Genomic DNA, 13,106 nt, shown 5'->3' with positions numbered 1-13,106 from the left:
TATTTTAATATATGGTTCTATCAAGAAATTATTCTTTTCCTTAAAAATCCTCATTTGTAAAATTTACTCTATTTTTTATAAAGCTAAAGAACAAAATACAGATTCTCTTTTGGAAAACTGCAGCCTGACTAATGCCACGATCAGTTCCCCAGATTTGGGTGTTCCCATCATGGGCACATTGGTGAGCCATTTTGGTCCCTCTTCTGAAAAACCAGGCATTTGGTGCCTGGAATATGCATCTGGCCAGACTGTCTTGGTCTGTCCCAAGGGTCAGCTATGGTTTTGTTGCCATCCTGACTGGAGTAGAAATGGAAATCATCTCCATTCTTAATTGTCCAGCTTTTCAGCTGCACCTCTGTTGCTGTCTCTTGAATGGACCAATGACACGTTATAAATCCTATGCCAATGGCAGCTTAATTGGGGGCGGAGAGGGCAGCAGGATGGCAGGGTCAGGTAACGAAATGAAGTACTCTCTTAGCAAAGACAGCCTGTCCAAGCTCTTTGTGTGTCAACAAGGCTCATGTGAATCCCCAGTTTCTCTGCAGCGATGATCTGCAGATATCTGCCAGATATTGTATCTGCCATAATATGTATAAAACATAATAATTATAATACATAATAATGTATCTGCCAGATATTGCAGTATTCCACTGAGTGCTTGCTAATCTTTTCCCTCCTATTCTTTTGTATTGCACATTTTTATCTGGATGGGTAAGAATCACATATGATAAGTTTTTCAATTAAAATGTCTGGAAATGGTCAAACAATAGCCTGCTCTCTTATGAAACAATATTCATATTTAGGAGCAAGAGTAAGAAATTATGTTCATTTTCCTCTTTATTTTATAGGGTATGAGCTTTGGAGTTCAATAGAACTGGGTTCAAATTCTGACACTGTGAACCTTGGGAAAGTTACTTAAATCTTCGAACTTCATCTATTCACAGGTGAAATAACACCTATCTTATAGAATCATTATGAGAACTGAATGAGATAATCAATAACCAATGCAAGGTATTAAATACAGTGTCTGGCACATGATATATATCCAGTAAATGTAAGCCATTGTTGTTGCTACTATTTCCTTCAGAAGGGTGTTATATAGGCTAATAAATTATTAATAAAGCACATGCCACATGCTTCAGATATTAGATCTAATAACAACATGAAATCACAATTTTCTACATCAAGATCAGCACCTGATCATTTCTGCCCATCTTAGTCCTAAACTTTCTTTAGGTGCAAAGAATTACGTAAAAATCTCAGTAAGAAGAAGATAATAATTATTTAAAGCAAAGCCAGCAACAAACTGATATTGTTCTGAGAGTACTACATAATTTGTCTACTAATGAAGAAAATAATGTATCTGCCTGTCATAGTCTTTTTAAAAAAAGTGAAGCTTCGAGAGAGCTAAATATGTAAGCTCTACTTTTTAGGGAATTCTTCTAAAAGATGGTTTGGTGAAAATAACAAAAACACTAGTGATACAGTAACAAGAAAAAAAGTTACTGAATACTGACCATGCAGAGCATGTTACTATGTACCCAGGGGAAAATAAAGAGATGAAGTCTTGGTGTGTCTTCTTGAGAAACTAAGTAAGTTAAAAGTAAAACATTTACTAAGGTATTCAGACCACTTATTCTCAATTGCATTATTATTTCCCTGGTCCTATAATGGAAATGTGCACTGAGATGATGTTTTTACTATACATAGCTAATAAAAATGATACCTTGCCAAGCCTAAAAGCAAACTACAGATGTGCCTCCAAAGATACCCACTCCCACCGCCACTTCCAATGAAAGAGTAGACAGAGAAGAAAACATTTTCACTCTCCAATGGCAAAAGAACAAGCACTTCCATGGTTTTGATAATAATCCACTCCCTTTTTACTAGAAGTCTGAAAGCCAAATTGCTGAAGGGATACACAACCAAACTCGAGAGGGTGCTCTTACTGAATTGCTGTGATTTGCTAAGCCTGTGATCAGCAAAATGATAGAATGGAAACCTTTCCAAACAGCATCGATTACAAATAATCATGACTTGGGTGGAAGCCTATAGATGTGCTGTCCTCTGGGGCAACCTGGAGTCATGAAAACGACACTCCTAAAATAACTTATCAAATACGATTATATGTTATGAACAGAATCTTAACACTATCTGCTTTCAGAAAATGAGTTCTGATACTGACACTTCAGAGGGGCTTTCCTGCTGCTTTGCTCTGCTGAAAAGATGAAGCCTTCTCACACTTGGTACTGAATTTGTGCAAGAGGGCTGTCTGTGTACATGATGAGGTTGAGAAGTTTGGAGTCAGACACATCTGAGTTCAGATCCTGGATTCTACCACTTACTGTGTGATGATGGGCAAGTGCCACAACTTCTCTGGGTATAATTCTTAATTCAGAGTTCTGAAGATTAAACTGAATAATGCTCATAAAGTCCTGAGGATAGTGCCTGGCCAGTGGGAAATGCTTAAACGTTAACTTCCACCATTGTCTTTAGTTATCTTTTGCTGACTTTATACCTGGCTTGTTTAGACAGAAAACCTATGCCTGATTCCCTTTTGTACAATATATAGTATACTGATGACAAAGAACAAATATTGGTTGGTGATATGCTAAAAAAGCAATAAAGATTTAAATGAAAGTGCATGCTATTTTTGCCATTTCTCTAAAAATATGACTAATTGAAAACATATAACATTCCCTCTTCCTGCTACTACCATCAATTTCAAATCCAAAGGCTAGAGTGAGACTCTTGAACTAAGGAGAAATTTTGCTTTTAGGTTTTTTTTTTTTTGATGGTTGTGATTACATCTTTACATCTGAAGCCAGAAGGAAATGGAATTCAGCTTAAAGTCTACTCTTCAGACCAGAGAAGATGATCTACTTACTGGGAGAAATAGGCAGCCCTATACAATGTATAAGGTAACTACTAACTAAACTCCATTCAGCATTAAATAAGGAGAGATCAATTTCTCCCAAGACTTCCTTACAACGACAGCTGGTTATAGGATGTTTCAGGTACACATGAAAGGAAATGACTTCTCAAATCATGTCATGTACACCTGGAGTCTCATTTTTAGTGCTCCCCTCCCCAGGCAAAATAAAGGGGTTTCATAAGTTTGCCCTTGGGTTCTAAGTTTCCCTTGCATCACCCAACTTCTCTAAATGCATCCTATTCAACCCTTGTGTGTACTGAAGTTGAACAGCTAAGCTCAATTCAAGGGAACAGTGAAGCTCTCTAAGGAAGAAGTTTCAGAGTACAGATTTATAAAAAACCTAATAGCCCCTGCCTTCATAGAGAGTAGGACTTCTCTCATAAGCTAGCAAGGAGATGGAAAAACATGAAGCATTTAAAGACAAGAAGAACTAATAAGGCAGACAGGTGGGAATGAATGTCATTTTTGTCAGAAGGCAGAAGGTCCTGGGGAAGAAAATCCAGCCAACAGACAAATGAAAACATGACTCCCTTCCAGTAAGTAGCAAAAAGGTAGCTTACGAAAGGAAATACCTAGAGATAAGCAGGTAGGGCTTCCCAATTGGCTCAGTGGTAAATAATCCAAGGCAGGAGATGTAGGTTTGATTTCTCGGTTGAGAAGATCCCTTGGAGAAGGAAATGGCAACCCACTACAGTATTCTTGCCTGAAAAATCCCATGGACAGAGGAGCCTGGTGGGCTACAGTCTATGGGGTTGCAAAGAGTTGGACACAACTGAGAGGCTGAACAACAACAAAGCAGGTAGGAGTAGGATAAGCTGGTCAGAAGAACCATCAGCCCCCAGGGCCAGGGAACTGGTGAGCTGGAGTCCGCTGACCAGTTGAGCCTGACCCTCCACCAGTGTGGACCATCTGCCTTCAGTGGGCACATCTTTCTTCAGCTACTCTAGGACAAGACTAATCTAGGCTATACCTACTCCCCACTCATGCCTCCCACTCCTGGTCCAGAATAAATCCTGCCTTTGGGGCCTCTGTATGTGTGTAGCTTGTATGTACCTAACCTGATCCACTCTACACTGAAGTGTTAAAAAAGGTATCATTAGCAGCCACTCAGTATAGTCCAGGCCACTGAGTACTAGAAAGTGATGGAGAGAAGAAAGAGTGGGACAGTGCTGGAGAAATCAGAGTGGGAAATTGTCAGGCCTAAAAGTCCAGCCTTTGAAAAAGATGCTCTTTTTATTTGACTCTTGGGAGGCAACTAAGAGGGACTGTGTGGTCAACCAGGAGTAGAATAAGTTGGAATGGGATATCTGGCCCTGTTTGGTCAGCAGAAGAGAGATTCATGATCAACAAGACAATAGCTCAACATCTATAAGTTGGATATTTCTAAGGACCTAAGAATATGGCACATGCTCTCATTTAGCTTTCTGTGCAGGCAGGTGAGAGACAAACTTTTTAATCCCTTCTTTTCAGAGACTGAACTAGAGTCACTGGCCTGAGATTAATAGTTCAGATAAGAAAGGGGGTCTGCAGGCCTCCCTGCCCACTTTCCCTCCCAAGACAGGACTGGGCAGAGGAGAAGAGAGAGAACAACTCTCAGCCCACAGCCACGGACAGGTCCAGGCCTTGAATCCGGGTCACCAGAATCTGATCTAATAAAAGTAATGAACAAACGGTCTAACATCTATTTAAAAAAATTTTTTTAATATAAATTTATTTATTTTAATTGGAGGCTAATTACTTTACAATATTGTATTGGTTTTGCCATACATCAACATGAATCCACCACGGGTGTACACGCGTTCCCCATCCTGAACCCCCCTCCCACATCCCTCCGCATCTCATCCCTCTGGGTCATCCCAGTGCACCAGCCCCAAGCATCCTGTATCATGCATCAAACCTGGACTGGCGACTCATTTCACATATGATATTATACATGTTTCAACATCTAGAAATACATTAAAAGATTATGAAAATGCTACACTGACTGGTTCCAAATAGGAAAAGGAGTACGTCAAGGCTGTATATTGTCACCCTGCTTATTTAACTTATATGCAGAGTACATCATGAAAAATGCTGGGCTGGAAGAAGCACAAGCTGGAATCAAGATTGCCGGGAGAAATATCAATAACCTCCCAGATGACACCACCCTCATGGCAGAAAGTGAAGAGGAACTAAAAAGCCTCTTGATGAAAGTGAAAGAGGAGAGTGAAAAAGTTGGCTTAAAGCTCAACATTCAGAAAACGAAGAGCATGGCATCCGGTCCCATCACTTCATGGCAAATAGATGGGGAAACAATGCAAATAGTGAGAGACTTTATTTTTCTGGGCTCCAAAATCACTGCAGATGGTGATTGCAGCCATGAAATTAAAAGATGCTTACTCCTTGGAAGGAAAGTTATGGCCAACATAGATAGCATATTGAAAAGCAGAGATATTACTTTGCCAACAAAGGTCTGTCTAGTCAAGGCTATGGTTTTTCCTGTGGTCATGTATGGATGCGAGAGTTGGACTGTGAAGAAAGCTGAGCACCAAAGAATTGATGCTTTTGAACTGTGGTGTTGGAGAAGACTCTTGAGAGTCCCTTGGACTGTGAGGAGATCCAACCAGTCCATCCTAAAGGAGATCAGTCCTGGGCATTCATTGGAAGGAATGATGCTAAAGCTGAAACTCCAGTACTCTGGCCACCTCATGTGAAGAGTTGACTCATTGGAAAAGACCCTGATGCTGGGAGGGATTGGGGGCAGGAGGAGAAGAGGACGACAGAGGATGAGATGGCTGGATGGCATCACTGACTCGATGGACATGAGTTGAGTGAACTCTGGGAGTTGGTGATGGAGAGGGAGGCGTTGGCGTGCTGTGATTCATGGGGTCGCAAAGAATGGGACATGACTGAGTGACTGAACTGAACTGAACTAAACACTGTAACAATTCCAATCTTGTGGCAAGAGTGCTTTCAGACTCTGATGCTAATAAATAACCATAAACCAAGTAAAGCTCAGCCTCTATGAAAGGACTAAGCATTTGAAGCAATCCTAGCCAAATTCTGCCAGTTTTTTTAGTGGCTTTCAGTGACTTCAGATGCATGTATGTGGCTTGTCATTTCCAAAACCCATAGGAGGCTTGAACACTAAAGCTCTTCATGTTCATGGTGCAACAAAGTTTGAGGAGTTGTCTGGGCTAGAGGGAGCTTCCTTGGTGGCTCGGCTGGTAAAGAACCCGACTGCCAATGCAGGAGACACAAAAGATACAGGTTCAGTCCCTAAATGGGGACGATCCCCTGGAGTAGGAAATGGCAACCCACTCCAGTATTCTTACCCAGAAAATTCCATGGACAGAGGAACCTGGCAGGCTACAGTCCACAGGGTCACAAAGAGTCAGACACAACTGAACACACACACACACACACACACACACACACACACACACACACACTGGTCTAGAGGAATCATCGGGCAACCTCCGGCATCTTGGGGGTGTTTCTACACCCATAAGGATACCAGCTTCGCCCTCCTGCTCATTCTGTGCCAGAAACCTACTATAACATAAAAGAAATCAGAGAAATTTCAAGATCACTTTAACTGCACCTGAAGAGCTAGGTACAGTAAAGGCCCTGATACTCACAGATCCCAAAAGGACAGGCAGCCCCCTGGATAAACTGGGCAGCCAGAGAAAGGACATCAGCTGATGAGAAAGAGAGACTTCAGGACTAACTCTGCTCCCAAACTGCTTGCCTGATGCCATATCTAGCACTCTCAAAATGACCAAGCTCTAAACTAAAATGGCATAGAAGTTTTTTAAAAGAATATAGATATATACATATATGGGTATAACCAAGGGATTCCCAGGTGGCGCTAGTAGTAAAGAACCCACCTGCCAATGAAGGAGACAGAAGAGACACGATCACTGCATTGGGAAGATCCCCTGGAGTAGGGCATGGCAACCCACTCCAGTACTCTTGCCTAGAAAATCGCATGGACAGAGGAGTCTGGTGGGCTACAGTCCGTAGCATTGCAGAGTTGGACATGACTGAAGCGACTTAGCATGCATGCACATACACACACACGTATAACCAAATCACACTTTGCTATACACCTGAAATACAATACCGCTGCTGCTGCTGCTAAGTCGCTTCAGTCATGTCTGACTGTCTGCAAATCCATGGTCAATACACTAACACAATATTATAAAGCAACTATACTTTGATTAAGAAAAATAAAGGGACTATAGCCAAACCTTTCCCCAAATATGAAAAAAATATGACAGGGCTCTGGTTTGAGCCCTGTCAAACCAGGGCTCCAGTTTGAAGCCTGTATTTATTATTTTTATATTAAACACAACCTATCTGCTTAAGGTACCCGTTTTAAAAATGTTACTTTTGGTATCTAGAATGATCCGAATTGCCAGGTATGACTATGACGGAGCCTTTCTGTCTAAACAGAGGCCTTGATTCAGTCAGAAATCCTGCATTTTCATCCTGACTCGGTTAAGGGTTACTGAATGCCTTGCTCTTAAGGAGACAGAGGATGGAATTTTCCTGTGAGAAATTGTTAAGGTTCGTTGAGTCCTTTCATCACCAAGGCTTAAGAGAAAGGCCCTGGAGTGGTTTTCACCATCCTTTCCTCTTGCCTCCCAACCATGACAGTGTCTGCCCTGACCGGCCTGCTGAATAGGAGCTAAGAGTACGAGGGAGACTGTGGGGGGTGGGGGGAGGCGGGGAGAAGGCCAAGAAGAGACAGGGGGTGCTCTGAGTACAGCGTGGGAACAGGGTAAGCCCCCTAAAAGCAGATCCGGAAAGCCATACTCACAGACTCAAGCCTCTCCTCTGACGATTCCCAACCCCCTCCCTTCCCATCACTTCCAGCTTTGAAAGGAGATATCCAATATTTGAGGAAAAGTCAGACCAAATATTTTGGAGTTTGAGCGTCACAAATCTGGTTTTACTATTCACTGGCTTAGTTTTGCCAAGCTCTGGAAAATTATAAATCATTCCATTATGGAAAAAAAAAAATCATTTTTCTTTAGCTTCAGCCCAGAGAATATCAACTGTCAGCTCTAGAATCCAGAACTGATAGGGTTTTAGTATTCCAGCCTGCTATTTCCATCTTGAAGTTCTGCATGGCAACTGTTCTCTGGGAAAATCTGAAAGGCTATGGGGCATTTTCCTTTAGAAATATTTGTGGTAAAAGGACCAAACTGAACTTTGGCTTGACGAAAAGATTACTGTGTGAGTTAGGAAGCCTGCCTTTTAGTTTTGGCTCTGTTGCTAACCTGCTGTGCAATTTTGGGAAAGGCTCCGAACGTCTCTGTACCTAAAAGTGAGTCCATAAAGGACAGGAAGAAAAGAATGTATTATGACCGTAATGGCAGCCCACTACGAAAAAGGTTTCACACCACATCGGTATGAGTGTTGTACTTAATATTTCACCACTATCCTTGGTTCTCATCATGTCTAACCTTAGGAGATCCATCCTACATAGAACCAATTGGCAGAGTCTGAGGAAGAGAGGAGGGGAAAAAAGAATAAGGGAGACAACTTTAAATAATTCTGTGTTTATGCTGAGAATATTTTCAATCTTGATAAAATCCACATCTCCAATAGTGGACCTGGGGGTGGGGGGAAATCTCTGTTGTAGATTTCACTTTGATTTTCACAGGTAGAGCTAGTAGGGGAGTCCCTAAAGCTCAGTATGAGGCAACATAGACAGAAGAACAGAAAAGAACCTTCTCATCCTTGCACAAATACACATCCAGTCAATCACGAGGGGATTGATGATGTACTGCTTACGCTCTGTTGCAGCCATTGCCTTGACCAACGAGTTTAGAGAAAATGCATTGAAGTAAGTACCATGTCTGCCATTTGGCCAAAATAAACACACGAGCAAACAGGGCTGCACCATAGGGCGGCTTTCCCCTTGGCCTACTTCTCCTGGGGTGCACATACGAGAGGATGTAGTGGAAACCCTGGGCCGGCAGCTATTGTGCTGTGGACGTAGGCGTGAAGTGCTCGGGTTCCACGGTCGGCTCACTGTTCCACTGGCCCCAATGGGGCTGAGGTTAACACGTGTTGGTTCCGGGTCTCAGATGGGGCGACAGTTGTAACGAGGCCACAAAGAGCAGGCTGGTGTGCTGTTTCCACCTTCAGCCCAACCTCGGCGGCATCCTGTCAGCGATGTGGGGCCCGCTGCAGGAAGCAACACGCACCATTGGTGAACTGCGACAGTGCGTCCACAGCGGCTTCTAATGGTGCGCACACCAACGGGGTGCAGTTCTGCAGTTAGCACGGGAGCAAAAGAGTCTCCGGAAGCCAGGGCTTGGAAAAGAACAAGGCCAACTGTCAGAGGACTCTGAGGTTCCCGGACGTGGAAGAAACCTTCCTCCACTGTACATTTCCTGTGGCCGAGTGGCTTTTGCAGGGTGTTTGTTTGGTTGTCTTCGCCCACACCCCTCCTGCCCACTGAGCCCTACAGAAAGGCAGGGGAGGTGAATTTCCAACACCCCCCCGAGTTTCTGCTGACCTTTTTAGGTGTTTTGTTACTTGGTGGTGCTTTCTATTCACTTGTACGCCTGGGCTCTGGGGATTCCCCTCTCTTTGATTTGCAGAGGATTAGAAAGACACAGTTTTGTGATCAGTCCATCACAGACGGCTGCTATTAACTGATTTCCCCTCCTTAGACTCATCTGAGATCAAGAAAACACTCCTGTTGAGTCACTTGCTCCCTGGGGGGGTGGTCAGAAAATATAGTTCTTGGGGGAGTCCAGCCTGATAAACACTGATCTGGCTACTCTCCAGGCCCCACCACGCTTACAGTGGCTTAGAGGAGGGAGAGGCTAAAGCCCAGAGGGGCCTCTGAGGAACCTCCAAAGCAGGATGAGCCAACACTGGTCTGACTCCTTGTTTCTCTATTTCACACAGGCAAATGGCAGGCTAACCAAGGGCTCTCCAAACTCAGTAAATGGATGTGTGCATTCAACTCTATCTCCAGAGGGAATCTGTGGCATAAAATGGGAGCAGAGGTCACTCACTGTCTGTTCAAAAGGAGGTCAAAAGGTCTGCCTAGGAACAAATTTCCAAGGCAGCAGCCTCATCAGATATGCTCTCGAACAAAAGCTATTTATATGACATCCTCAAGAAAGGGATATTGTGTTAGGTGTTATTTAAAAACAAAAGGTGCAGGGTGGGGTAGTGGCTGGGAGCTGAAGCAATGCTGTCTGTGTCTATACTTAAGTACTTGATATCAATAAAGGCAAACAGTAATCAACTTTGATTAAACAGAGTCAACTTGGGAGAGACACAAGAAGAACAGGCCCAGAATAAATACATTAAAATGGTTAAATATTTACATGGTGAGGAGGAGCAGACTTCCTTCCAAGGCAATGCCACGTAGTGGTGATCTTCCATCATGGCCACTGATAAGCCAACGACCGATCACATGCTACAGGCCCATAAAACGGATATCCTGGCAGGTCCCTACTGCTGCAGTAAGTCGCTTCAGTCGTGTCCGACTCTGTGCGACCCCAGAGACGGCAGCCCACCAGGCTCCCCCGTCCCTGGGATTCTCCAGGCAAGAACACTGGAGTGGGTTGCCATTTCCTTCTCCAGTGCATGAAAGTGAAAAGTGAAAGTGAAGTCGCTCAGTCGTGTCTGACTCTTTGTGATCCCATGGACTGCAGCCTACCAGGCTCCTCCGCCCATGGGATTTTCCAGGAACACTCAATGCCAGATGACAAGTAGGCCCGGGTCTCCCATACCCATGCTGGTGGCTTGGGAACGGCCACCTGAAGCACTGACCCGGGAGGAAACGTGAGGTGGCGTCAGGCGTCTGTGTTGCTAGAGGGGATGGGGGGACACAGCGCTGCTGCACTTGCCCACTGTCAGGTGAGTGTGCCATCCTGAAATTCTCCATCACGTTCAGTTCTTTTCTACCATCTTGTTCACCTCGCACTTGACATCATTAGCTAGTACAATCGCGCCATCTTCCACGAGCATGATACTTTAGATTTTTCAGAGTTTGTTCACAGAATGGTCTCAGTTGACCCTCACTGCCTTGTGAGGGAAGATGAAAAATAAGCCAGGCAGCTGCCGAGTGTCAGAAGGGTGGGCTTGGCGGTCAGACCTCCTGGGTTTCCATCTCAGTTCTACCACCTACTGGCTGGATAGTTTCAGGTAAGATACTTAGGCTTTCTCTGCCTTTCTTCAAGTCTGTAACTGAGATAACAATCATACCTATTGTGAGGATAAAGGACTTCAATACAAAGCACTTAGGACAGTGCCTAATATCTAGCAACTGCCTAAAAAATATTAGCTCTTTATTCTATCCACTTCAGTTTTCCCAGTGAAAACAACTGAGGCTTGAGTCCTCTATATTCTATCTCTATATTTTTCACAGTTCACTCACTTGGACTATAGACCCCACCCCAAGTGCCCCAGTCTGAAATAACCCCTTTATTCTTCTTTAAGTTTCCACCTTTCTGGGGCCAATTTAAATCTTACCTCTTCCATGAGCTCTTTCCTAACTATGCTAGCTGACACTGATCTCTCAGTTCTGAACATTCCCACCCTAGAATCAGTACCAAGTAATTCAGTATGAGAATTTTTCGCTAGTTATGTCACCCATGTTATTCTTATCTTTCGACCTTCAGTGTAAATGCTATGAGGTTTTATGTGTTTCTAAAGGAGGGGAGGGAGAGGCAGGGAAACTAGCATCTCCTGAGCACTTCCTATGCATCAGACCTTGTACCAAGTACTTTACATACATTAGCTCATTTCATCCTCATACCCCAGTAAAGTAAACATTATTATCGCAGTTTTGAAGATGAGGAAACTGAGGTTTAGAGAAATTGAGCAATTTTATGAGACCAAATAGTTAGCACGTGGAAGAGCCGGATTCAGACCAGATCTGTCTGGCCCTCTAGCCTACGCTGGTTCTACCACATAAAAGGCTCTCAACATGAAAACTCACAGCCTCGTGGATCTTTGTCGATTGATTTCTTCAGAGCCAGGCATTTGCTGATATAACACTGACCAAGTTCTGTGCTGTTTAAAGCAAAATCACATGTAAAAGAAAACTGTACCAAACATTTGAGAATAAGACAAACTTTCAGTGACAGAAAAAAAGCAGTCGACTGACTGCTGTCTGGTAGAGCTGGAAATATTGAGTCTTCAGGCCAGGGAGGAACCATGCTCTAGCAGGTATGGCGAGAGAAAGGACACAGACTCCTGGAGTCTATTTCTGTATTGGCCTCTAGCCACTTTGCTAGTATTTTCACTTCTGCTAAAATGCGATGACAAGAGTTTCAGAAGAAAGGCTGCCACATAAGAGCAGAATAAGAACAGGCAGTTAGTTGGTTAAAAGTGGCAGAGCCGCAAACAACATTGAGATCTGGAGCAGTTCACAGCTGGGACAAATTCCATTTGGGCATTTGTCTTTCCAGCTTCACATCAATTCTTAGAGAGCAGCACTGGGTATGGAGCAATCCTTAAATCTAAATGATAATAATATCTATGTGGTCTTTTTTTTTTTACTCATTTTTTTAAAAAATTATAGTTGATTGACAATGTTGTGTTAGTTTCTGATGTACAGCAAAGTGATTCAGTTATATATTAATACATATATTTTTTCAGATTCTTTTCCATTATAGTTTATGTTTTTAAATACCCTATAAGGGTTCTCTTTGGTTTACAGAGGATTATTCACATGAGTCATTCAAGAAGCTTGTTATTTTCCTACTTGAAATGATGTTTGCATTTATTTTCAGATTGGTGACTCCATACAATGGTGGTGCTAAGTGAGAAATGACTAATTCTTAATATGTTTTGTTATCAATTCATGAAGTGTATTAGTGCCCCTGAATCCCGGAGGCCCCAGTTTTATGGTGAAGACACAGCTGGGATGGAGGTAGTAGGGAGAGAGGTTTGTTCTGGGTCTTCAAAGTGATCTAGTCAAGAGGCTAGGTCTGAAAGACTGGTGACCTTGGCAGGTTTGTGGATATTCCTGCAACTCTTTAAGGGGCACTATGATCTCTCTGAGAAGAAGGGACATGGGACCTGTGGGTAGTGCTATCATTTCCACATTATCCAGAGTCCCAGTGAATTCAGAATCCTGGAGCTGTGGGCAAGTCTCGTGGAAGACGTCCTGCTCCCACGAAGGTCTGGAAGGGATCACTGCTGGGAA

General features: G+C 43.3%; 1 protein-coding gene across 11 annotated transcripts in view; it reads right to left on the bottom strand.

The window, feature by feature from the left end:
- Positions 1–13,106, bottom strand: part of RAD51B (RAD51 paralog B) — a 618,412-nt gene that overhangs the window by 168,841 nt on the left and 436,465 nt on the right. The gene's annotated exons all lie outside the window — the stretch shown is intronic.

Source organism: Bubalus kerabau, chromosome 10, assembly GCF_029407905.1.
Source record: "Bubalus kerabau isolate K-KA32 ecotype Philippines breed swamp buffalo chromosome 10, PCC_UOA_SB_1v2, whole genome shotgun sequence".
Lineage (NCBI taxonomy): Eukaryota > Metazoa > Chordata > Mammalia > Artiodactyla > Bovidae > Bubalus > Bubalus kerabau.
This window is presented reverse-complemented; position numbering and strand designations above follow the sequence as displayed.